The sequence below is a fragment of the Myotis yumanensis genome, unplaced genomic scaffold (assembly GCF_028538775.1).
Source record: "Myotis yumanensis isolate MYYU_CA2020_CCGP unplaced genomic scaffold, mMyoYum1.0.hap1 SCAF_6, whole genome shotgun sequence".
NCBI classification, from domain to species: Eukaryota; Metazoa; Chordata; class Mammalia; order Chiroptera; family Vespertilionidae; genus Myotis; species Myotis yumanensis.
Window position 1 is genome coordinate 20,628,752 of NW_027223757.1, and position 25,576 is coordinate 20,654,327.

At 40.7% G+C, this 25,576-nt stretch overlaps 1 long non-coding RNA gene across 2 annotated transcripts in view; it reads left to right on the forward strand.

The window, feature by feature from the left end:
- The first annotated feature begins 318 nt into the window (after positions 1-318).
- Positions 319-25,576, forward strand: part of LOC139012166 (uncharacterized) — a 43,878-nt gene continuing 18,620 nt past the window's right edge. The window contains exons 1-3 of one of the 2 annotated variants that reach the window (XR_011471819.1): positions 319-991; positions 12,404-12,518; positions 14,175-14,419. This is a non-coding gene — a long non-coding RNA (uncharacterized lncRNA). Of the gene's footprint in view, positions 992-12,403; positions 12,519-14,174; positions 14,420-25,576 lie in introns of those variants that run through there. The other variant, XR_011471818.1, reaches the window with a different exon arrangement.

A 25,576-nucleotide genomic window follows, 5' to 3' on the forward strand; every position in this document is an offset into this window, starting at 1 on the left:
CTATAACACATTCATCATTGGTATATGGTTATCGAACATATGCATGTTTTCTGACTTCCATCCTATGTGAAAGTAAGATAATAACTCATATTCTTAGGAAAGGAATTGCTTTCCCAGAAATTATATGCATTTTGCCATGGGCCTTGATCCAAAGACATTAATACTTGTATCTCTTGTACTCTGTGGAGATGGTGAGGGTGGAATTTTTTTCTGGGCAGGGGACTTGCCTGGTATCTCGAAGCACACAACAGGATGGCTTCCCACTCTGTCTTTGCAGAAAACTTACCCTGAAAGCTGAACAAGATGGAAGTTCAGCGCTGTGTGCAAACTCTGATGGTCAAACCGTGTGCGGCATCCCAGCTCATGTGAGGAAAGAAGGTCATGTAAAGTTCCCAAGAGGAGCACACGCCACATCTTTCTGCAGGACACCAGATGATCACTGCCTCCTGCCTCTGAGACCAGTGCTCCATCATACGCCCCACAGATGACATTTCCATGACCTTCCTTAAGTAGTGACCAAACAGCATTGGGTCAATGTCACCATCTGATGACGAGTGCTGCAAACCATCTAACCTGAAGCTGTCCACTGTTTTCTTGAGCAAATTAGACATAACAAACCCAACTCCTAATTATCTACTTTTCCTCAAGTGCCAGCATTCTCAATGAAGAAAAAAAAAAATTGGCTCCAAATTTTCCCTTTTTTATTTAGCATATTGTAATAATATTTTCCATTGTTGATATTCAACATTTTAGGTTAAATAATTTTAATTTTAGGTTAAATTAAATCTTTGAAGGCCAATCTGATTATATACTTTTCGTGCACAATATTGTTTCTATGGGTAAATACATTTATAGTTTCAGGCTATTGAATTATTAGAATTGGACTTTTAGTTTATAATCTCCATATAATTTGGAAGAAAATACACACACACACACACACACACACCACCACCACCACCACCACCACCACCACCACTACCACCACCACTAGGTAAGTATTTTACTTCAGGATGCAAAATGCATTATTTTCTTTCACTCTTTAAATAAAACATAATACTTCCCAATTTTCCATCTTGTTGTGATTGCGAGAAATTCAATCTTACTCTTTACTAGATTCCCTTTCCCCAGTTCAAACAGGTTATTCAAGGGTCCAAGCAGTCTTCTTCAGGCCTGGTCATAAATGAGAGCCCCCTGGTCTTTGGTCTCCGTGGTCACTGCTGATTGTAGTGGCAGCACATAGAAGCCAAAAGGTTCTGCTGGTCTTATCGACAAAGGGCCCAGAGAGGTTTCTGCCAAGTCCTGAGGTTCCCTCCTCAGGGCCTAGCGGGTTTGGGTGCACCAGACAGCTATTCCCTCTCCAGAATGTTCTTTCCCTGTTCTCCCACCACACAATGCCACTTGCCCAGGTGGGGAGGGTCCCTGTTCCTCCATCAGACCCCCATCTGCTTTCCTGGTCAGAGTGAGCTCAGTTCAGGGCACCCTGCACCCCCCAAACCAAACCCCAACCCCACAGACCTCCATTCCTCATCCACCACCTCCATTCCTCATCCACCACCTCCATAAAGCTGACATTTAACAATTTTTAAAGTCTGTGCTGGGAGTAAAGGAAACCACAGGTCTTCTGGGCCTAAATCCTTGTTTGTCACCAAGGTCAGGATGTGGGGGAAAGACAGATATTCATTCGTCCTTCTTTCTGCTTCTTCCATAGGCAAACAAAATGGGAAGCAAGCAAAAGTAGCAGCGAAAACAAACAAAAAGCCACACAAAATTATTATCTTAATAAACTGCCCATCAACATATGTGTACTTGCAATTGAACTTGGATTTTCTTAATCTTGTAAGGTGTTGTCCACACTCTGGTCAGTTAAATGTCACACTTTATGCAACTGTCATTGAGTCTTTGAAATAGCTAATGGTAGATACTGTCTGGATTGTTTTTTGACTCTAAAGAAATATGCCATTTTAATTTTTTTAAATTGAGATTATTTAAGATTTGTGTAATATGTACACTCAACTCCAAAATATTTGAAAATAATTTTTGAGGTGAGAGGCCAGGTTTACTGGCACGGTGGCAGGTACTCTTACGTGATGCTTCCCAGGGAAAGGGAGTGAGCTAGTACTAACTTTTCTTGCTTCCCTCTCGATGTGTGCCTCTCTCTGGAGTCATTAGCATAGTCAGAAAGATTTAAACAGCCATGAGGAACGAATCTATTATTTATTTTCCTTCAAAGAAAATTATTTCAGGATAAAGATATGAATGTTGAATAATACATCTCAGATTTGAATAAATTTTCGCAGTGCCTTTTATCAGATACTTTATTGGCTGTGACTGGTAGAACAGTGAGTCTGCATCTGAACAGTGTGCGGATGAGGTGACTCTGTTCCTGAATCACCTCATCTGTCCACAGGGACCACCTTAATCCTCCAGCAGCTCTGAGTGACCAGAGCCAATCACATGTGAGAAAGGAGGAGGCTGAGGCCCTTCACACATTCACCACCCTTGTCCAGGACCCACACCCAAGCCATCCTGTGGAGCCAGGGAAAGTCCACATCTCCTCCTCAGCCTCTGGGGGCTGAAGAGGCACTGAAAGAGCGTGACACACTGGGACCCAAAACACTAGTGGGAGTGGGAATCAATGAGCAAGGTTAAGTGCGTCTCAGCATTGTTTAAAATAACTAAAGTAGAATAGAGAAGAGACAGAGCTAAAGCTGTGTCCATCTGTTGTAGTAGCATAGGAATTATTTTAAGAAACTTCTGTGTCATGCATTCACACAGAAACAAAAGCATTCAAAAGCCTTTGTGAAGTCTTAAAAAGCAAATGCCTTTCTCTCAGTCATTGTCCTAGCTTTGACAAATAATAAAATTCATAATGAAGAATATAGCCTTTAAGAATGTATTTCTCAGTTATTTAATTTCAATTTGGACCTGAGTCTTTTAAGAAAAAGAAATCAGGACAAATTCAGAATATGATGGCAGAGGTAGAGAAAATGAGAAACCTGTAATGTGCTTTGTCCTTGCCCATCAAACGTCAGAACAATGGACATCATGAGAGAGCTTTAGGTACATACTTCCTATACACATGATGTCTACAGGCTACAATGCTATATAGGCATGATTATGCTGCAATTGTTGCTACTGATGCAAGTACTTCAGGAGCTGAGACAAAAAAAAAATATTTGAAATCTACTCAAATCATAAATCTTTGGTAAAAGTTCCTTCTTGAGAATATGTTACCAAAAAGTATGTCCTGGATTTCATTGCCCTGGATCCAGAGTAAACCCTTCAATGAGTCTACTGAGAGGGGCCATGTTCATCGTGCCACTATTCACAATAGTCAAGATCTGGAAACAATCAAAATGTCCATGGAAAGATGAATGGATACCAACAATATATATACACATGGAATATTATTTAGCCTTAAAGGGGGATTCTGCATTATGCAACAACATGGATGAACTCTGAGAACATTATGCTTAAGTGAAATAAACCAGTCATAGAAAGACGAATAAGGCATGCTTCTACTTATATGAGGCATCTAAAATAGTCAAATTCATGGAATCAGAGGATGTAATGGTGGTTGTCGGGAGCTGGGGGCGGGGGAGAGATGGGAGTTGTTGATCAATGAGCATAGACTTTCAATTAATCACGATGTATAGTAAGTTCTAGAGATCAGCTGTGCACCGCTGTATCTTTGGTTAACAATACTTTATTGTACACTCAAAATTTTGTTAAGAGGATAAATCTGGTAAGTGCTCTTACTGCAATAAAATAAATTTTTAAAAAAGAAAAAGGGAGAATTAGGGAGGACATGCAGACACAGAGGAAACTATGGAGAGGGAAAGAGAGGGGCATAAATAGAGAGTCCCTTCTGTGGGAAAACCCAGAGAAAAGCTTGGCCTCCTGAAGAGGAACAGGCAGTGATGGATGTCATCAGAGAGGCCAAGCAGGGAGAGGGCAGGACACAGACAGAGGGGGCAGCGAAGATCAAGGGAGGGGAACCGAGGGTTTGAAGTTGTGCGAGCTCACAGGATTATGGGTAGTGTGAGGGGAGAAATCGGGAAAAAATAAGCGCCTTGTCCTATGAGTGGTAGGCAATCAAGGGGATCAGTCCGCAGTGGCGTGGGCACATCATCACCAAACTCTGCACTGAGATCCCATCAAACTTCAGCGAGAGCTCTAGCGCATAAAATTGTGTCCTAGGATGCTCCCCACTCCCCGCCATCTCCCCCCCCCCCCCCCATTAAAAGCTCAGTGCTGCCAGGGTAATTTACGGTTTGTTCTAGCTGACACCTTCTGACAGACCCCTGACTTCCCTTTCTTAAAGCAAAATGCTTTTTTCTTTGAAAACTAACTTCCTTCAGTTGTTTTTCTGTTTGGTTGGGTTTTTTTTTTTAAGCCTGCAGAGCTGGTGATGATAAATCCAGCCTTTGGCCCGCTTTGCCTGTGTTGGAGGTGCTGATGTAGTTTCCTTTTTTTCAGTTCTTTCAGGGAATCAAGCTCATTTAAATTTCACTATTTAAAAAAAAAACACAAACCGGTGCTGTTTCATGTTGGTTGAATAATTCACGCACGAGCAGATGGATGTGCGCATATAGCTACAAACTGAGTGTCCCCATATAACCATCCTTCTGCTAACCGTTCCTTGCTCCGTTCCATCATGGCTAAAGCACTCCATGGGAAGATTCAGCAAAATCAACTTCTCCACATTTACGTGGATGTATTAGAAACTTCCTAGCAAAGCACTGTGTCTCCAATATCTTACAAAACAAGGACAGAGTAATTAGAATCCAGGCATTGTACTAGCAAATAAACATCCTGTCAAAGAATTGTGCTCCTGGTTCTGCGTTTCTTTATTTTAAAGACATTTTTAAAAATACAATAACTGCTTTACCTGTCCAAAAGCATAAACAGAAAAGTAGTACTCAAGCCACTGCCATGGGGCCATGTTCTACTGAGCAGCAGCGGAGTCGCCTCATGACTCAGAGAATTAAGCATGAACTCAGCTTCCAGTCTTTCTCTAATCTTCAATGACCTTGTGAAAATTACTTCAAGTGTCTGTGTCTCCACCTGCTTTTGAGGAGAGGAGAATATCAGCCTCCTACTAAGAAAGTATGGGGCTAAATAGCAAATGAGCGTAATTGAAAATGCATTGCTAATACTAAGTGGAGAGCCATGTGGAATGTCAAATGATAACCCTACTCAGTCAGGGTGACTGGAAGTGTGATGACAAATAGCCTGCTGTATTTTAGCCACCCTGTAGCTTGGAAGCTGTTTGAAGACTTGGTCATGGTCTTAAAGGGCATGAATAACTCATCTTAGTCCTAAACAAATGAAACTAACATTTGCATAATTGGGAGTTTCAACAAGAATTTGGGAGAAATATGTCTATTTCTAGTTTAGTCTAAGATTCTAGAGACCTAAGAAGTCATTCAGCCCAACTTTACCTGGCCCAGTGGTCTACGAGCCACATCTCTGAGGAGGGCCTTTTCCCATGGGAAAGACACTCACCCCCTGCTGGTGATTGTGTGAGGCAGCAATTCTCCCTGGGACTGACTTGAATTCTGATTCCTTATCGTGTTTTTGTGTCGGCTCTAGTTCTACTCTCTGAAGAAACAAAATCAGTCCATCCCTTCTTCCATGTGACAGACTGTCACATTTTTGAAGTCTGAACTCCCATTTTTCTTGAGTTTTTATTTTCAGCTAAAATACCTGCCATTTCATTCCTGATATGACATGGTGCTGATAGCGTCTCATCAGCAATGCCATCTTCCTGTAGTCCAGTCTCGCCTGTTGTTGTTTTTCTTAAATTGTATTCTTCAAAATGGGTCACTACTTAAGAGGAAGGTCTAATAGTTTAAAGCTCAGTGAGGATTCTTTCATTTAAATTTTAATCTAACAAACGTTTATTGTTTGACACTATGGATATAATGATGAACAAAATTAACATAATTTTTATTTTTGTTAAGCTTCAATTTGGGAATGGTAGAGGTGTGGGAAGGAGATGCCCTCCCAAGAGAAAGTTACAAAGAAATTAATGAAAATAATTCTAAGTCTTTTAAAAAAATTTTATTGTTGACATTATTACAGATGTCCCTCATTGTGGGCAAGCACGGAACTTGGTTGGAAAGTCTGTAAGGAGGATTCTCTGAAAGGTTGGGGGCCTCTAGGAGGACCTTGTCAAAGGTGGAAGCCCCTGCCTTGACTTTTCCAAAAAAGTCTGAGCCCCCAGGTGTTTTACTGGAATCTCTATGTTTAGTCTTTAGACACGACCTTGTAGAAGCATGTGCTTTCTCAAGAATACTTACCCTGCTGATTGTATCTAGAGGTTAATTTTAGTTCAAGCTGTTGTTACAATAAAAGCCTAAAGAGGTAGGTGAACGGGGCAGTCTGGTGCCTCTTCCAGGCAGCCCCTTAGTCTTCTCTTTCACAGAAATGTGTGTCAGAGTAATCATTCATCCATTGCTCAGGGTCTGCTGGTCAGTCCTGGCACCTCATTTCTCCCCATCCATTTTTGCTCTCCTCCATCCAGACCCTGCTCTCTCCTCCCTCTGGCCCTCACCACATTGCTGTCTGTGTCCATTGGCTATGCATACATGTTCTTTGTGTTGTGGTAGATATTGGTAATTGGTACTCAGCATCATTCTTCCTTCCTTCCAGTTTGCCTTTCTTTTCTGCATAGCTTCAAAAGCCAATGCTACACTTTTCAGACTCCCTTTTAGGTAAGATTCTGGATGAGAATTAGGTTGTACCAAATAAATGCAATTCAGGTAGGTCATTGTTAAAGAGTTTTGTTTTAAATGCATTGAAAAGCCATTGAAGAATTTTAAGCAGTATTCAAACATTTATAGCTTTAACACTTTTAAATATTTGATAAGGCTAATATCCTTTTATTTATTTTTATTATTGAAATGTTTAAGTTAATTTTTTGTTCAGTTACTCTTCTAAATAAACTTTAGAAAAATGTTATCAATTTAAAAATACCACTGTGGATGATTGCATTGAGTCAATCTTAAAAATTTATTTTAGAGGAAATGATTCAGTTTTTCATCCTTGACATATTATCCCATTTACATACATTTTCTCTATATATATAAGTTGAATAGTAAACTAAGTATAATAAATATTGCTATAATAGGGAATTACTAGAGAACTATAATACTGGAACCTCAGTTATATTCAGAATTATAAGCAAGTCTTTCTAAAATTGACAGCTCAGTTGTGTCTTAGAAAATGAATAGGAGTTTGCTGGACAGAGAAAGATGTGAGAGAAGACAATTCCAGACCACTTGTTCAGCTTATAGGAAGGTCCAGAAACAAAGAAGAGTATGGGATGGTGCTTCAAAGCACTGAAAAAGTTTAAGATGAGCAGCACAAAAAATCCAAAAGGCGAGGGTGACAAAAATGAAACAATGTAAGTAAGCAATGGCCAAATTATGAAAAGTGTTATAAGCTATATTTGGTTTAGCTATATATAGTTGGAATTTAGATGGCAGAACCAACTTGATGTGGTGATAGAGAATAGGGATTGTGATGGAAAGGGAGGTAGCAAGGAGAATGCCCAGGTTACTAACTTGGGAATTGGGAGAACTGCAGTACCTTTCACAGAGAATAAGAAAAACAAGAAATTAATTGTATCTGAAAAGAAAATATCATTAATGCACTTTTGTGCGTATTCAATTTGAAGTGCCTGGGTCACCCAAGTGGAAAAGTCCAGGAGACATCTAAATCACAACCAAAGAATCAAAACCACAAAAGAGCGATGTAGGTGGAGAGATTGATTTTTGAATTATCGTGGTAATTGAAGTCGTGCAAGTGGACAATGTCAGCTAAGGAAAGTTGAAGATCAAGAAATACAAGCAAACCACATGTAGGTCAGAGATAGAGGAATTAAGAGACTAGTCCTGCATTCTTGGATGAAAGCAAACAGTCCTGTGGTAACTGCCATGTAGACATGTGGTAAGGAACTGAGAATGGTCCCTGGCCACTAGCTAGCAAACAAAACAAAACATAACAAAACAAAACAAAACTTCAGTCACCTTCAGTCATACAGCCACAAGGAAATTAATTCTGCCAATGAGTAGTGAACTTGAAAGAAGACTAAGCCTCAGATGAGAATTGCAGCCACAGCTGACATATTGATTTCAGCCTGGTGAGATGTGCCCTGAGCTCCTGGTTACAAAAAGTACGCAGAGTTCTGACCTATAGAAATGGTAAGATAATAAAGAGATGTTGTTTAAGCTGCTAAAGAAAGAAAGACAGAAAGACAACCTGTAACTTAGACCCTCTGCTCTGAAGCCCAATGTAACCTCAGGAAAGTTAGAAGTCCCATTATCCTGGTGACTCATACTGCATTAATGTAAACTTCTGCTTCACATAAACTCTAGCTAGGCCACCTAGTTGCAAGTGGCAGATACCCAACTCCAACTAGTTTATGAAAAAAAATGAAAAAAGAGCATGGGCTCAAAAAACAAGGAGATTCAAGGAAGATTTCAGACATAAGTGCATTCAAGGGCTCAAGAGCTTATTTCTTACTTGCAGCCTTCTTTAGGGAAGCTCCTTCTACATGGTGGACAAGATGAACCCAATCAACCCAGCTCACAACCTCAAAGCTTAGCACTATCCATGCAAAGAATTTTGTGTTCTTCAAGTGTACATATATTAACCCTAGAGAAGACACTCATTAGCCCTGTCTAGGTCTTTTCTCAACCATAATTCAATTGAGTGGCTAGGATAATGGAGCACCGTCATTGGCCAACCTGGATCAAGAGTTACGAGAAAAATTAAAATTCTTGAAATCCACTCCACAGCTTCTGAATAAGATTACATACAAAAGAGTCCCAGAAGTTAATATTTTTTTTACAAGGTGCTGGAGTGATTCTTATTGAAGGGACTCATAGATCATGTTTTGAGAAACACTGCAAGCTCTAGAACTGGCTTGGACAGGATGCTGCCTGCGAAGAACTTAGTTCTGTACCCTGTCAGTCTTGGTGAAGTTGGAAAACGTTCGGGCTCTTGAGTACACATGCATGGACTTGGATCATGTAGGGTCTAAGTCACTATCTTAAATGCATGATCAGGCAATTCACATAACTTTCCTGACATTTAGTTTCCCCCCTCTCAACACACAGTGAAAAGATTTACCTAGCGTGGTTGTGCAGGTTAAATAAAACATTGGTGAGATCCGGTTAACCAGTAGTTCTCACCATTGCTCAGGCCCCTCAACCTCATGACTAATATCTAGGACTTCCATTCTCAGGGTGTAGGTCCTGACTTCTGTATCATCTACCATTTATTGCTTATGGCCTCAGTTCTCTGTGTTCAGTCATTCTATATCCTCCTCGCTCCTAACATTGTACTTCCAGGATGCTAAGCTCTGTCTACCCACCTAGACCCTCACTGCCCCACCTTTCACCTGCCATACTGTCTAAGTGCTCCAATCTCCACACCTTCTAAGGGCTCCACTCCGTACTTCTGAACCCAGGCTACAGGCCTGAAATATATTCTTATGTACAACTTAGTGCAAGCAGCATTGTCTTAACATGAAAGCTAACCCAGGCTTTTAGAGAGTGCTAGATTGCAGGAGAAATAGCAATTATTACTCTTTTTCAGGAGAAAACATCTCATATAAAGGACTTGAAAATAGACGGACTCTGGACACACCACCTTGCAGAGCCACACTTAGATAAACATGGACTAAACTCACAAATACCAGATTACATTCTTCATATATTTGGTCCCTCATCATTTTTTATATTCCTTTTTTTCCAGCTGCCATATTGGGAGAAAGAAAAAAGCAGAGAGGAGATAGAAAATCAACCTGTAATGTAAAAAGAAAGTGACTCTACTTATGAGAGCCCTGAGGGGTCGACACAGCCCATAACAGAACTGGAACAATGAATAAAATGGTGTTAGCACTCTGTGACCTCACATCACCAGAAAGTGTTTCACCAGGCAAATGGGCAGGCTACCAGAAGGCCACCACATATGTGCTGAGAAGAGTTTGTATAATTGCCCTTACATAAGGATGCTGTAAAAGCATAATTTTTTCAGCTTCTAACTTTCTTGGCTATTAAATGCACTGTGCTGGATTATGCATATTCTGCCCTTCCGTGTGGTTGTTGGGTTGGTGCCAGAAGATAAGTTAGTGGAATTCTAACCCAAATCATCCAAAGACCTTTGTTCTATACTTTGTTTTTTATAGTTAAGTGGCATTTTTCTTCTAAGGAAATCAAAGTGACAAGGTATTATTTTGGTATCATCTTCTATTATCCTATTTTCCCCTCTCTGTATTTTCTTTGTTGAAACGCCTCATAAGTCTGGCCTTCTTTACCTCCAAAAGGAAGGAGCAGCCCTAGCTGATTTGGCTCAGTGGATAGGGCATCAGCCTTCTGAAATGTATGTAACTGAAGGGTCCTGGGTTAATTTTAGTCAAGAGCCTGGGTTAATTCCAATCAAGTTGTAGTTGCGGTTGCAGGCTTGATCCCCGGCCCTGGTTGGGGCATGTGCAGGAGGTAACCAATCCATATGTCTCTCTCACATCAATGTTTCTCTCGCTGTGTCTCTCCCCCTCCCTTCCACTTTCTCTAAAAACCAATGAAAAAATATCCTCAGGTAAGGATTAACAAAAATAAAAATAAAAGAGAGAGAGAGAGAGAGAGAGAGAGAGAGAGAGAGAGAGAAGAAAGGAAGGGGCAGAATACATTTGGAAATCCTCTTTTTATTTTCTGAGTCCTAAGCCCTGGAGGGAGGAGAAAATTTGGAAAATTTGTGAGCCCGGGAAAAGTGACCTTAATAAGCACGGTGGGTAACGATTTCAGAAGATGAGAAATACTGCCCAGGGCCGAAGCTCTGGAGAAAGTGCTAGCACAGCTCACACCCTGCTTCCTGGTGGTGCCACTGGAATATATGCTTGTTGCTTATACACAGAAACTGCTCCTTCTTCACAAATCCAAAGGCAAGTTTGGGGTCCTCACCTCCATCCTGTGGTGTCTTTGACACAACTGCCCTTTGGGGGTCCTCTCACCTGTCCGGGAGCTTCTTCTACATCTTCTGTGAGTGCTTCTCTCAGTTTTCCCGCCTTTATCCATCTATGTTTTAAAAGGATCTTTCCTGGGCCTCTTCTCTCACTCTCTATTCTCTTCCTAAGTGAAACATCGAATCACTTTTAAAAATCTCATACTATAATTGGAATCATTCTTATCTTCTTACCTCTTCAACTCACATAACCTGTCTCCAAATCTTTCAAGTCGTCACCCTAGTATTTTAAATCTGTGCACTTGTCTCTCATCTCCATTGCCCAAAACTAACTTTAGACTCATCATCTCTCACTAAGACTTGTGAGGGAGCCTCCTAGTTGGGCCTAGTGCCTCTTCTCTTGGTTCCTTCTAATCAACATCACAGCCAGAGAGGTCTTTCTAAAAGAGAGGTCGGCCAGCTTCTTCTGTAAAGGGCCAGGTAGTAATTATTTTAGGCGTTGCAAGCCGTACGGTTTCTGTTGTAGCTATTCAGATTTAACTCAGCCACGGACAACATGTAAATAAATGGGTGCAGATGTAATTCAATAAAGTTACAAAATAGGCAGTGGGAAAAAAAACCAAAAACAAAATAGGCAGTGGACCAGATTTGGCCTATGAGCCATGGTTTGTTGATTCCCATTTTAAAACATAAACTTGAACATGTTCTTCCCATTCTCTCAAGGATTAATTACAATTTCTTGGAAACAGCTCGGCTGCTGTTGCTCAGTGGTTGAGCATCGACCATGAACCAGGAGATCACAGTTTGATTCCCGCTCAGGGCACATGCCCGGGTTGTGGGCTCGGTCCCCAGAAGTCAGCCAATCGATGATTCTCTTTCATTGATGTTTCTATCTCTCCTTCTCCCTTCCTCTCTCTGAACTCATTAAAAACATATTAAACTTTTTTTTTCCTTGAAAACAGCTTAAAAGCCCAGCCAGACCTCTCACCACCCACTTCCATCACAATCTCAGCTCCAGACAGATTGGAAGACTTGCATTACTGCGCTGTGTTTCCATCCACAGCTGACTGGGTAGATTTATTTGGTGCTAATCTTCTAAATGATACAGGCTTAAGAGGCACAGAGGGATGTAGGTTTGAGTTATAGCTCTAGCCTTAGTAATATTGTGATCTTATGAAAGCCTCAATTTCTTCATTTATGAAAATAAATGGGGATAATTATGTTATCTGGGAATAATATCTGCCTCCTAGATAATTCATCTGCTTATGGTAATCATGAATGGTGTAGTGAAGACAAAAATAATTCATAAATTGTAAAGTGTTATATAAATGTCCATGTTGCCTGCATAGGCATGGCTGGTCCCCCCGCCTCCCCTTCCCCATCAGACTGTCTCAGCTGGTGCTCTCTACATCTATCTTCTTTTTGGCAGTGCCACAGCTCACAGAACCCTGGAGGATTCAAGCCACCTGCATCCCACTCTGATCAACCTACTTGTTCCTTGGCCAGACTGGCTCACTCACATTCCCTGTCCAGCCGCAAGTCTGGTAATGAAAGTCCCAATCCACCCCTCCCCTCGAAGTCTCATTTCTGGAGCAATTACTCACTGCCACAAGGGCCAATTGGAAATGGTGTTTGTGTGTGCGCGCGCGCATGTGTGTGTGTGTGTGTGTGTGTGTGTGTGTGTGTGTGTGATGGGAAAGATGGTAATAGACAAGGAAGAATTAGGCTACTTACTATACCTGGCCTCATTCCCTTACTATTCCATGGAGAGAGGGAACAATACATTTTCAAATGGAGGAATTATGGACTGAGCAGGTGTTGTAAGCAAGAGCAGGTCAAACCAATGCAGATGTATGAATCATTTGTGAACCTGGGGATTATTTCCACCTACTTGTAGCACCAGACTGTAGTCCATACTTAAACATTAAACAGGACCTTTTATTTTATTTTTTAAATTGATTTCAGAGATGAAGGGAGAGGGAGAGATAGAAACATCAATGATGAGAGGGAATCATTGATTGGTTGCCTCCTGCACGCCCCCTACTGGGGATTGAGCCCACAACCTGGGCATGTGCCCTTGACCGGAATTGAACCTAGGACCCTTCAGTCTGCAGGCTGATGCTCTGTGCATTGAGCCAAATCGGCTAGGGCAGGATCTTTTATTTTTATATTTGTTTGTTTTTTAAAGCTGTTTTATATCTTTTAACTTTGGTTGTCTTATTATGTAAAGATTCTCTGACTCATTCAAAGTTCTGTACTTGCCTACTGAAATTTTCTGACAGGCATCAGAAGCACAGGGAATTAATCCTCCACATTCCTTAAAGTTTTGAAGAAACAGCAGCTCTCACATCTGGGCACTGGGATCCATTACACAGGAGGACAGTATAAGGAAGCAGCAAAGGAAGAGAGCACAGCTGCTTTTCATTTGCTGCCTGGAACTAGTTCAAATTACTTTTTCACGATAGAGAAGTAGAAAATGTACGTTAAAATGCTTTATAGAGCATTCACCTTTTGGATTACAAAATTACTAAGAGCGTCATGAGAGGCATTTACATAAATAAAATTCATTTGCTGCAAGTGGAGCCTCTTACAAAGAATCCTTTGTATACACATTGCATATTGTTACATTTTCACAAAGGAAAAACTTCTGAAGGGTTTCTAGAATTGATTTTCATTTCATATTTGATTAGAAGTCTATTTCATTCTTACTTATTCTCTTTTTTTCCTGTTTTTTAAAATTCTACATTCCTTTATGTAAATAAATTAACTATACAAAAGCTTCTAGACTCTACATTATAGCAACTACTGTATATATCACAAATATTATGTTAACTTAAACTGGAAAACATAAGGCTACCCAATCTGCTATTAGATTACTTGGGCATCTTGGTAAAAGCTATGGTCCCTTTAAGTTTCTGAATGGATATAGAGAGACTTCTTTATTAAGCAGGGTGCCAGTTGAATTTTTAAGAGTGGAGGATTTCTGCTGAAACACTGATTGAATTCTTGTTGATGACATTGATGGGACATGTTTTGACCTATATTATGATCCTCCAAATAGGGTAATCTGATAGCTTTCATGGCCCATGTTCCTGTGTTTGGGTTACACATTACCCAAGGCCTATACCTACTCACAGAGTGTGAGACCCCCGTCCAGCAGCTACATAAAGTATTCTCATATATATTTTTTCTTCTTTCAGGGTGTGCTGACAGAGGAGTCTTGTTCCAGCTACACATTGCTACATAATAAACTACTCCAAAACTCAGTGTCTTAAAAATTTTTAAAAACTATATCTCACCATTTTGTGGGTTATGAATTTGGGCAGGAATCATCAGCTGGTTCATTCTTCTGTTCTACCACATGACCTCCACTAACACCGCATGGAACAGAAGGATCCTCCAACCAAACTCTGCAGCATTCCTGGCCCACAATACTGAGCCGTAATACAATGGTCTGAAGGTGGTTTCCCTCTCATATTTTGGATTTTGGGGGAATGGCTGGAAAGCTGGGTTTAGAGCAGGAACTCTCAACCGGAGTGCCTACATGTTGCCTCCCTGGCTGTGTGACTCAAGGGTAGTCAGATTTACATAACCTCTCAGGGTTATGTAAGAGCCAAGTGTTCCTGTAAACAAGGTGGAAGCTGTGTGGCCTTTTGTGACCTAAGCTTGGAAGTCACATAGGGTTCACAGCCACTCGACTGGTTGAAGAGTCTCCAGTCCCATCCATATTGAAGAGAAGGGCATATAGACCCCTCCTTTCTATGGCAGGGGTGTCCACAAATATGTGACTTTGTTTTAAAACTGCCATAAGTTCTTAAGATACTTAGAGATCTTTTCCATTGAACTCAAAAGCTCTTTGACTTTGATGTGTATTTGTCTCATATACTTGCTGTATTTTACAAATACATAACTCTTAGAGATATTAAAACAATTGATTAAATTCTAGATATATTGCATGTCATTGTCTGATGATCTGGCCATGACTTTGAAATATCATTCTACTTGATCAAATGAGCTTTAAAGGTCATTCTAGCTGATGTAATCTCTTATAAGAAAATCTCTGTACTTTATTCACTGAGCCACAGATACTATCTCTTGAAATGTAAGACTATGAAAAGTCCTGGTTTTACATTGATGATTTCTTGAAATTTATTAACTGAAAAATGTGCTATGAAAAATATTTCATGTTCTCATGTACTCAATTCAACAAATATAAAATGGGTATCTTCTATAGCAAAGTGCATGTTAAAGGAAGGTTGAGGTTTTATTAGATGTTGATGGTTAGGGAATCATTCATGATGAATGGAATAAGATGAGCAATTGAAGTTGGAAATCACTCAACATCTTTGAGGATGACTATGCTCAGAAAAAAATGCAAGCAGGTCTGCAACCTACTTCAGTCAGGCTCATGGTCCAAGTTCTTTTTGTGTCTTCTATCTGCTTAGCTCCTATAAGGATCTTCATCTTAAGTCTACTTTTTAAATGATTTTGTCCATTGTCCCTCAATAAAATAAGAATAAATATTTGTTGACTAAGTGAACAAATGACCAATTTTCAAATAATTTGAAAATATTAAATCAGCTCTTCACACTAAAATTCAATGCTTGCAACTTATTTTTTCAGGGATAAGAGAAATTTTAGATCTTCTGGTTGTGCTCCATGGTCATCATTCCAAATAATGCTGTTATTGTTTATCCCAGTCAATTTGTTCTGCTTTTCTGAGGATTTTGATTCTAGATAAAGAGGCACGCACTATATCTCTCTCCAACTGGGTTTTCTATGTAAATAAGATGATAGAAAATCAGGACTTCGAGAATTCAGAGTGAGCTCACTGATGCACAAATCACCACCGCTCCTCTCAGTGGCTACTGTCCTCAAGTAGAAATAAAATAGCCTCAGGAGGAGAGCCTTGCTTGGTTCCAGTGAAATGCACTGAAGGGAGCACAATGTTTGATGTGAGCGGAAGGCAAGATCAGATTACAAAATCTCCATCCCCTAAACTCAGCTGGTTCTGTTCTCTCTAAATTCTGTCCTATCGTGTGGGTCTGGAAAGAGATTTGCCTGATCTAACACTGATTTCTATAAAGGTGAAGCATTGTCCTACTTGTCTATTTCATTGATTGGTTCTACCTTCACATGAATCTCCTCTTTACCCTCTAAATACCATGTTCTCTCTGCTTTGTCTTACATGCCTGTGCAGCTCTGGAAAATGACCTACTATAGTTAAAGGGACCCAAGAGGAAAAGCTATACTGGTGATTTAGGATGATGATTTCAAATCTCAAATGCCCTCTAAATATAGAGTCTACTTGTTTTTTTTAAGGGTTAGAATGGGATCAGCTTGGCAGGTTTCTTGCTTTTTAGAATCTGAAGGGAATTCTGAACAGAGGGGAGGAATGAAATGTGAAATGAGTTTCATATTTCTGTACCTTGGCAGGCTGAGCTGTGCTACAGTGGGAAGCAATTCAGGGGGAGCAACATGGGCAATTCAGGGGGTGGATGTGTTATGTTATTACAGCTAAGTGACTGGAATGTCAATGTTTCACTGTCGTTTAAAAACAAAAAAGGATTCCTGGTAGGAGGGCCTCTAGCCATTTTGATTTATTACCTAGTTTTTAGACACTTGGAATTAAAAACAACAAGAGGAAACAAAAATGGACCGAGAATAACAGAAGTTCCGCAACTATGAGTCATTCATATAAATAAATAAGTAAATAGCATTCTTTTCAGCATTAAGACAAACAAAGTGTGGCCATTTGAGAAACAGCAAGGTTTCTGCTGTCATATTTTCTAGAATTTCATCATTGTACATTGTATATTGTACACTGATAAAATTGTACAAACTCCTGGTTATGAATCTTAGCTTTTTTTTCCAAACTGATCCATTAGATTTTATTTTTATTTACTTATTTATTTTTAAATTAAATCTTTATTGTTCAGATTATTACAGTTGTTCCTCTCCCCCCCCCCCCATAGCTCCCCTCCACCCGGTTCCCACCCCACCCTCTGCCCTTATCCCCCCCCCCCCCCACTGTCCTCATCCATAGGTGTATGATTTTTGTCCAGTCTCTTCCTGCACCCCCCACACCCCTCCCCCTCCCACCCCCCCAGAGAATAGTCAGTCCACTCCCTTTCTATTCTATTCACCAGTTTATTCTGTTCATCACATTATTTATTCACTTGATTTTTAGATTCACTTGTTGATAGATGTGTATATGTTGTTCATAATTTGTATCTTTACCTTTTTCTTCTTCTTCCTCTTCTTAAAGGATACCTTTCAGCATTTCATATAATGCTGGTTTGGTGGTGATGAACTCCTTTAGCTTTTTCTTATCTGTGACGCTCTTTATCTGACCTTCAATTCTGAATGTTAGCTTTGCTGGGTAAAGTAATCTTGGTTGTAGGTTCTTGGTATTCATCACTTTGAATATTTCTTGCCACTCCCTTCTGGCCTGCATAGTTTCTGTTGAGAAATCAGCTGACAGTCGTATGTGTACTCCCTTGTAGGTAACTGACTGTTTTTCTCTTGCTGCTTTTAAGATTCTCTCTTTGTCTTTTGCTCTTGGCATTTTAATTATGATGTGTCTTGGCGTGGTCCTCCTTGGATTCCTTTTGTTTGGGGTTCTCTGCACTTCCTGGACTTGTAAGTCTATTTCTTGCACCAGGTAGGGGAAGTTTTCTGTCATTATTTCTTCAAATAGGTTTTCAATATTTTGCTCTCTCTCTTCTTCTGGCACCCCTATAATTCAGATATTGGTACTCTTGAAGTTGTCCCAGAGGCTCCTTACACTATCTTCATATTTTTGGATTCTTTTTTCTTTTTGTTTTTCCGGTTGGGTGTTTTTTGCTTTCGTATTTCAAATCTTTGACTTGATTCTTGCGATCCTCTAGTCTGCTGTTGGAACTCTGTATAATATTCTTCATTTCAGTCAATGTATGCTTAATTTCTAGTTGGTCTCACTAGATTTCTTGAGAGTCTCACTTAATTTATCGGCGGTTTCTAGAAAATTCTTGAAAAACCTTATAAGTTTGGTTTTGAACTCTATACCCAGTAGTTTGCTTTCCTCCATTTCTGTCATTTGTGACCTGTTTCTTTGTCTCCACATTTTTTATGCTTCCCTGTGTTGATAGAGTGTCTTTCTGTGCTAGGTGTCCTATAGGGCCCAGTGGCTCAGCCTCCCCCATTACCTGAGGTGGACACTCTAGGTGCACCCCTTTGTGGGCTTTGTGCATAGTCTTGTTGTAGTTAAGCCTTGATTGTTGTAGGTATCATTGGGAGGAATTGACCTCCAGGCCAATTGGCTGTGAGAATCAGCTGTGTCTGCAGTGGGAGAACTTCTGTGCTGGAGACACCCTTCTGGGGCAAGACTTGCTTCAGTGGGGCTTTGGTACTCACTGAGTCTGTCCCCTGAGTGTGTCCCTTATGGATCTGAGGAGTTGTAATCTGGATGGTCCCACTCTGACCACTGGGTACACTGGCTCTTGGATCTCTAAGGAGGTGCTAATTTCGCCTCTGCCTGAGGCTACCCAGCAGGAGCTATGGAGATATCTGCAGATTCCTCTTCTTTGTTTGGGGTTTGGAGGTACCCAGATGAGGCCCAGCTGTGAAGCAATGCAAGCTGCTGTGGGGCCTTGGGCCTTCTTTTGGAAGTTCTGGGTCTCTCTGACCCAGCTGCAGTTTGTTAGGTAATTTTAGATTGCAAAGGGACAGGCTTTTCATATGGAAAAGCCTCTGCGCACAGCTTGGGTGGGGCGGGGTTTCAGGGGATCAACAGGGCAGAGCAAGCAGCTATGGCTGCTCCTCAGTCCTACCCTAAGAGGCCCTGCATCTCAGTGTCCAGGTAATCGCTGCAAGCACCTCTGAGAGAAAGCTGCCCTCGAGTTCCGACCGATGCCAGACACAGTCGGGAGCTTAAGACTCCCTCCCGATTGAAAAAGATAGTCGCGTCCTCAGTTACCAGCCCTTTCCACATGCACCTCTGTACCTCTGCACTTCCCCACCTCCTCTGAGTCTCAGTGTGCTTTTCTCTTTCCTTCTAGTTGTAGAATTTCCACTCAGCCAGCCTTCCTGTGGTTCTGGATGATGTCCGTTTTGTCTTTTAGTTGTATTTTTGAAGTGGTTGTGCGAGGCAACAATTTCCATTGTTTACCTATGCTGCCATCTTGGTTTCTCCTCTGATCCATTAGATTTTAGTAAATAGTCTTGTGCGGGGTGAGGAATAACACAAAAAACTAAGTTTGAGAAAGGAAGATAGCTGATCTAGTGTGCCTAAAATTTTAGTAAAATAACGTTTTATGTACAAAGATTTTAATGCTGATTTGGCATCATTTGCCATGGAATATGAATTTATCTGATTCAGCTAATTTTGTCACATTTTTTTAAACCCAGGTAATACAGTAATGCAGAAAGATATTTCAAATAGAATGTTGATAGCATGGGAATGTTGTTGTAAGGAAGAATATGACCTAAGGGGGCAAAATCTGGCCAATTTACAAGCAGAATTGAGTAAATAGAGTACAAACAATGCTGGTGGGATAATAAAGTTGTTTCTCACTGAATCATAGCAATGGCTATGGAGACACAGAACAAAGACAAATCAAAGATGGGACCTATACCATCATTTGTTAAGACCTGAAAAAAATTAAAGTAGTGCTCTGTCCTTTAGCTCTTATATCATAGGTTCATGGCAAGAACTGTGAAGGGTCTGAGACCTTATCCTACTTTCAAGCTAACAGGTTATCATGGGTGATGACAGAAGACATGAGACTCCTGGAGCAGAGATAAAGAATATTGTCACCCGCAGTAAAAACAGTAGGCAGACCTTAACGTTCACTTGTGTCAGTTTCCCATGCCCCTCAAGTCCTTCAGGGGCAATGCAAAGAGCCCAGGATAGATGCCTGCAGATACACTGAGTTTCATTACAGAAAATGAACACTGATCATGCAGAATATACCACTTAATCTTTTTAAGCCAGTTGACATTTTTTTTCAGAGAGGAAGGGAGAGAGAGAGAGAGAGAGAGAGAGAGAGAGAGAAAGAGAGAAAGAAACATCAATTATGAGAGAGAATCATTGATTGGATGCCTCCTGAATATCCCCCACTGGGGATTAGGCTGCAACCTGGTCATGTGCCCTAAGTGGGAATCAAACCACAACCTCCTAGTTCATAGGTCAGTACTCAACCACTGAGCCATGCCAGCAGGGCAGAATCTACCACTTTTATAGAATACTAGGGGCCCAGTGCACAAATTTGTGCACCTTGAAAGGGCTGTGGTGGGCACAAGGGCAGGTCTCGGCCCATCCTCTGCACCGTCGCCTGGCCCCTCCTGCTGAAGCCCCAGGTCCCCTGTCTGCTGGCAGCCACTGCTCCTGCTGCCACCGCTCCCACATGGTGATGGCACAGAGTGATTGGGGCCGGTGCCAGCAGCGGGTGTGAGCGAGACTGGTGCTGTCAGTGGCTGCAAGTGGTGGCTGCTGCCCCAATTGCCCCTCAGGAGCAGGGGGAGATGGAGAAGCCCTCAGAGGAGGTTGGGGCCGCAGCCACTGCTCGCACCTACTGATGGTGCCAAGCAATTGGCAGCGGGTGCAAGCGGGGCCAGCACCAGCAGCAGGTGTGAGCGCCGGGTGGGACCATGGCGCATGGTAGCAAAGAATTTTTGGTAACCACCAGAGGCTCGCCCTAATGACAGTAACCAGGGCCCTGCCTTGGTCTGGCACCCCTGCTTACCTGCTCCACCATCCCGCTGCAGCCAACGCCCATCATGTTCTGTACATGCCCCCTGGTGGTCAGTGCACGTCATAGCAACCAGTTGTTCGGTTGTTCCACCGTTCAGTCTACTTGCATATTAGGATTTTGTATATATAGATACTCTTAGTCTGGGGAAAGAGGTACCTCATCCCTTAAGGTTGCTCCTGCAAACACAGTCCTGAGAACGATCCGGTAAAGATAGTCAAGCCTTGCATTGTGGCCATTCTAGCAAGGATGTGCAGGAATGTTCAGGGCCCACGGCAAATTTGCCTCTCCCAACAAGTTTTTATATGATCATGAGCTAAGAATGGTATTTGCATTTGAACCCCAATTTTCCTTAATTGGGGTTCAAATGCAAGTACCATTTGCCCTACAAAGAGAATTCTACTCACCTATATTTAAAAAAGTATACTCAATTATTATTATTAAAATACTTTGAATTTCATCAATAAAAAATATCTCTCTTGTTATATAAGTTTCTATAGAATAGCCTCGATTTTGCCTGTTGGCCTGCAAATCCTTTAAACTCTCTGGCTCTTGACAGTAAAAAGTTTGCTGGCTTCTAATCTAGCTAATTGAGAAAAAGTTCACAAAGGATCATGTTTATTTGCCATTTGATCTCATCGCTAAGCTTAGAGGAATGTGGGACTGTTTTGTGCTGGCCTTGGCCTATCAGTACCAATGTTGTGGCTAGACAGGCCCTTGCGGTTCTTATTATAATTACAAGATGTCCTTCAGCAGTAACCACCAGGAAACTTGGAAAAGATACAGGCTTAATACTCACAGGCCCTGGAAATTGCACACACCTTGGGGCCACATAGGGAGGTCATGGAGGGGGAGGGAAGGGGGGAGAGGGAGGGGAAGGGAAGGGAGAGAGAAAGGAAGGAGAATGGGCTTGGGGTTCTGCTTTGATTGGAGTAGAGGGTGGGGTCCTAAGATTTGGAAGGCTCACTCTTTATTGGTGAATATAAAAACGTAAGAGTGGGAATTTGAAGCATGAGAAGCAAAAAAACAGGTGGCCCAAATGGTCAGTTATTGAAATCAACCAAGATCTCTAAAACAAGGAGCCTCAGGCAGGGCAGCTGGCCTGGCTCCTGTGTGTTTACAAAGATAGCCATCCTTGAAGTGGATGCCTGGGCAATCAAAGCTTAAGTTGGGCACTTGCATTACAAGAAAAGATACACTCTGTCAGGATTTATACTAAACTAGCCAAAGTAGTTCAGTTGTCGGCAGATTCTTTTAAAAATATTTTTGAAGAGGCAAGCATGTGCATTTCATTTAATTCAAATCGGAATTTCAAAGGCTTCTTTCAGCCCTTTTCTGCTAGTCAGATTGATCTTTGAGTCCCCATTACAAAAGCTGAGGTTTATCACTTAAAAACACCTTTGCTTTATATGTAGTCTGATAATAAAAGAGACTAGCATTCTTAAATTAGAGGGATAAAATGCTGCTTATCTCAGCTTCTTTTTGTATCCTTTCCCCTTCTTTCTTGTCTGGATTAGTTTTATTTAGTGCACAGCACAAGTGTCAAACTAGTTAGAGTTGGTGTTTCAGTTCTGTATTGGTGTATAGCAAACTACCTCAAAACTTAGTGGCTTAAAGCAATAATAATGTATTATCATTTCTCACAATTCTATGGGTTGACCAGGTGGTTGCCCTGCATTCTGTGTCAGCTAGGGTGCTGGGATGGCTGAAAGGGTTAAAATAGCCTTACTGGCATTGCTGGCCATTGGTGCTAGCTGCAGGGGCAAGCTCAGTTGTGATTGTCAGCTGGGGGCTTGGCTCTTCACTAATGGGTCTCTGATGTGGTTGCCAAGGCTTTTAACTTTGTGGAAGTTGGACTCTAAGGAAGAGCATTCCAAACCCAGTCTAGGAAATTACATTCCACCATTGAATTCTATTGATCAAAATAGATCAGAGAAATGTATCCTGGTTATGTAAGATGTTAGCATTATGAAAAGCTGGGTGAAGGGTAGACAGCAACCCACTGTATTATGTTTGCAACTCTTCTATAACTTAATATTTAAAGTAAAAGTTTATCAACTAATAAGCCACAGGGTCAGCCCAGATTTAAGAAGAGGGAAAATAGACTCCAGTTATTGATGGGGGAGTGACAAGGTTGTGTTTCAAGAGAGCACGTAGGGTGGGAGAGGTTTCTGCGGCAACCTAGTGGGCTTCTATAATCTGTTCAGGACATCCTAGCCATGGCATGGTTTGGTATGTGTGTGTTGGGGGGAGGGGAGGTGTGTCTGATTTCTAAAGCTTTTCCACTTCAATTTGACAGTCTTCCTCTTGCACTTTGGAATCAGCTATTAGGAAGTACTTTTGTGTTTATATTGCTACCCACTCCCCCTGGGATCAAATTTTCTGAGCATGATCCAGAAAAAATAAGTTGTGTTAGATAAAACTAAGAGGCAGTCACTGACTTGACCACTGTGATGTGTTGACCTCAAGACTGAGAACCAGACATTTAATTCTACTCTATGGAAACTGTAGAGTTAAAGTAAAGAGTATTTCCCCCCAAAGACCTGGGTCTCTACGTTGCAATCTCTAGGATCTAAATGAACTTCCAATCATCAGTATTTGTTTTATGGGCTAATAAATCACAAAACACCCCCCCCCCCTTTTTCTTAAGCCTGGCGGTGATCATTTCCAAGTCATTGGTAAACCCCTCAGAATTTATTTACAGCTACATTTTAGGTTTTGCCTTGGCCTCCTTTCCTAAAGTTCCAAATTCTACTTGCTGCTTAACCTTCCCTCATACCCCAACGTGGGAATTTACAAAAAAAGAGAAAGGAAACTGGTATTGTTTTGGAATAGAAGTTCGACCAAAATTTTATTGTGTAAGAAAGCACCATATTCATAAATGAAATTGATCTACACTTTGTTTTTTGTGTGACCTATACCAGATTTGGTATAAGAGCATGCTAGTTTTCTAGAATAAATGGGAAAGGTTTTCACCTTTGTATATCCAGCAATAATTTAAATAACACCGGAGTCATCTGTTCTTTGGAGAGGACACATCTTTTTAAGGTGGATGTTTGATTAAGTTTTTCAAATTTTTCACTGATAATTGGTCTACTCATGTTTTCTATTTATTCTTGAGTCAATTTTTAAAATGTATATTTGTATAAAATCAGCAATTTCATTTAGATCTTCCAATTTGTTGGCCAAAAGCTATACATGATACTTTATTATGATCTCCCAACTGTATGCCTATCTGTAGTTTTACTCATTTTTAAATTGCCAACTTTCAAAAAGTTGTACGTTTTATTTTATGTCTTTTTCTTTGTTAATCTTAGCTATTTTTTCTTTATGGTCTTTTTGAAAGATAAAGCTCTTATTTTATTTTTTTTTTAGTTCTATATTTCTGTTTGCTTTCTAATGCATTAATTTTGTTAATTTATTTGGCTTTGTGAGGACTCTCAATTTACGGATAAGATCCAGGAACTGAGATGTCTGCGTGATAAATTTCCTACATAGATATAAAAGTTGCCCAGCCCTAGCCGGTCTGGCTCAGTGGATAGAGCATCGGTCGGAAGGGTCCTGGGTTCGATTCCAGTCAAGGGCATGTATCTCGGTTGCAGGCTCTTCCCTGGACCGGGCCCTGGTCAGGGCTTGTGCAGGAGGCAACCAATATATGTGTTTCTCTCACATCAATATTTCTCTCTGTCTCTCCCTCTCTTCCACTCTCTCTGAAAAAATCAATGGAAAAATATCCTCAGGTGAGAATTTAAAATAATAATAATAATAATAAATAAAAAATAAAAGTTGCCCAAATTAGTGGCAGGGTACATGGTAGAGAGGAAGGCTGTCAGAGGTGTGGGGGCTCCTGCAGGGTTACTAGATAAAGCTGGGAATTGTGGGGACTGCCTTTGCTTTTATGAGTGATATGCAAAGACACTTCTTTTGAATAGTTTCTCTGAAGTATAATGAATAATTTAAAAATGTTTAGAGTAAGTGGAGCATAAATGACAGAAAGAAAATAAGATGAGCACATTTAATGATCTTAGGTAGATCTACCCTGTTCTGGCTGCTGTCAAACTGTTTTAAAGCAATGAAGAGCTTCATGACTTCTAGCAGGTTATATTTCTAAATTCAAATTTGTGAAATATCTTGTTACTCAGTGATACTTTTTCTTCCATCAGTGTTATAAATTTCCCACATCATGATATGGAATCTCTCCCTTCTTGAAACAAAGGCAGATTCCCAGTGAGCAGAATGAACTTCTTTTGATACTTGAAAAGTAAACTATCCTCCTGCCATTTTTCAGAACTTAGGGAGACTAACTGAAATTGAATGAGGAATGTAGGGTTCTGTGAATTTGTTGTTTTTGTAAAATGCCTGCAATACATAAATCCTGTTCTGCTAGGAATTCTTACTCTCCAAGAGTTCCCAAGGAATTAAAAACTCAAGCAATTCTTTATTAACACATGAACAGGTGTCTACTGTCCCAAGCCAGTAAGTACTCCGATGAAGTCTAAGGTTAAAGCACACAGACCAGGCTTGAAATATGATCAGATCGTCTGAATTTGTCTAGAAGGACATTTATAGAGATAGGAATGATTTTGTATGGTAACAACTTGGAGGGAAGAGTTAGAGTTTAGTTACAAATGTTCAAAGTTTGAGATATCAGTTACTTAAGTGAAGATGTTACTAAGCTCTTTAATAAGACTTGGGTGTCAGGAAAGGTAATTGCTAGAGATAAGAATTTAAGCATCATTAATTAATAGTTCATATATCTATCATTATATTGGATGAGATCACCAAAAAAGTATAGATGAGAGATCCCATGATCTCTTATGTTGTTAAATTATTATAGTTTCAGGTGTGCCTGGGGTGGAAAAATGTTGAGG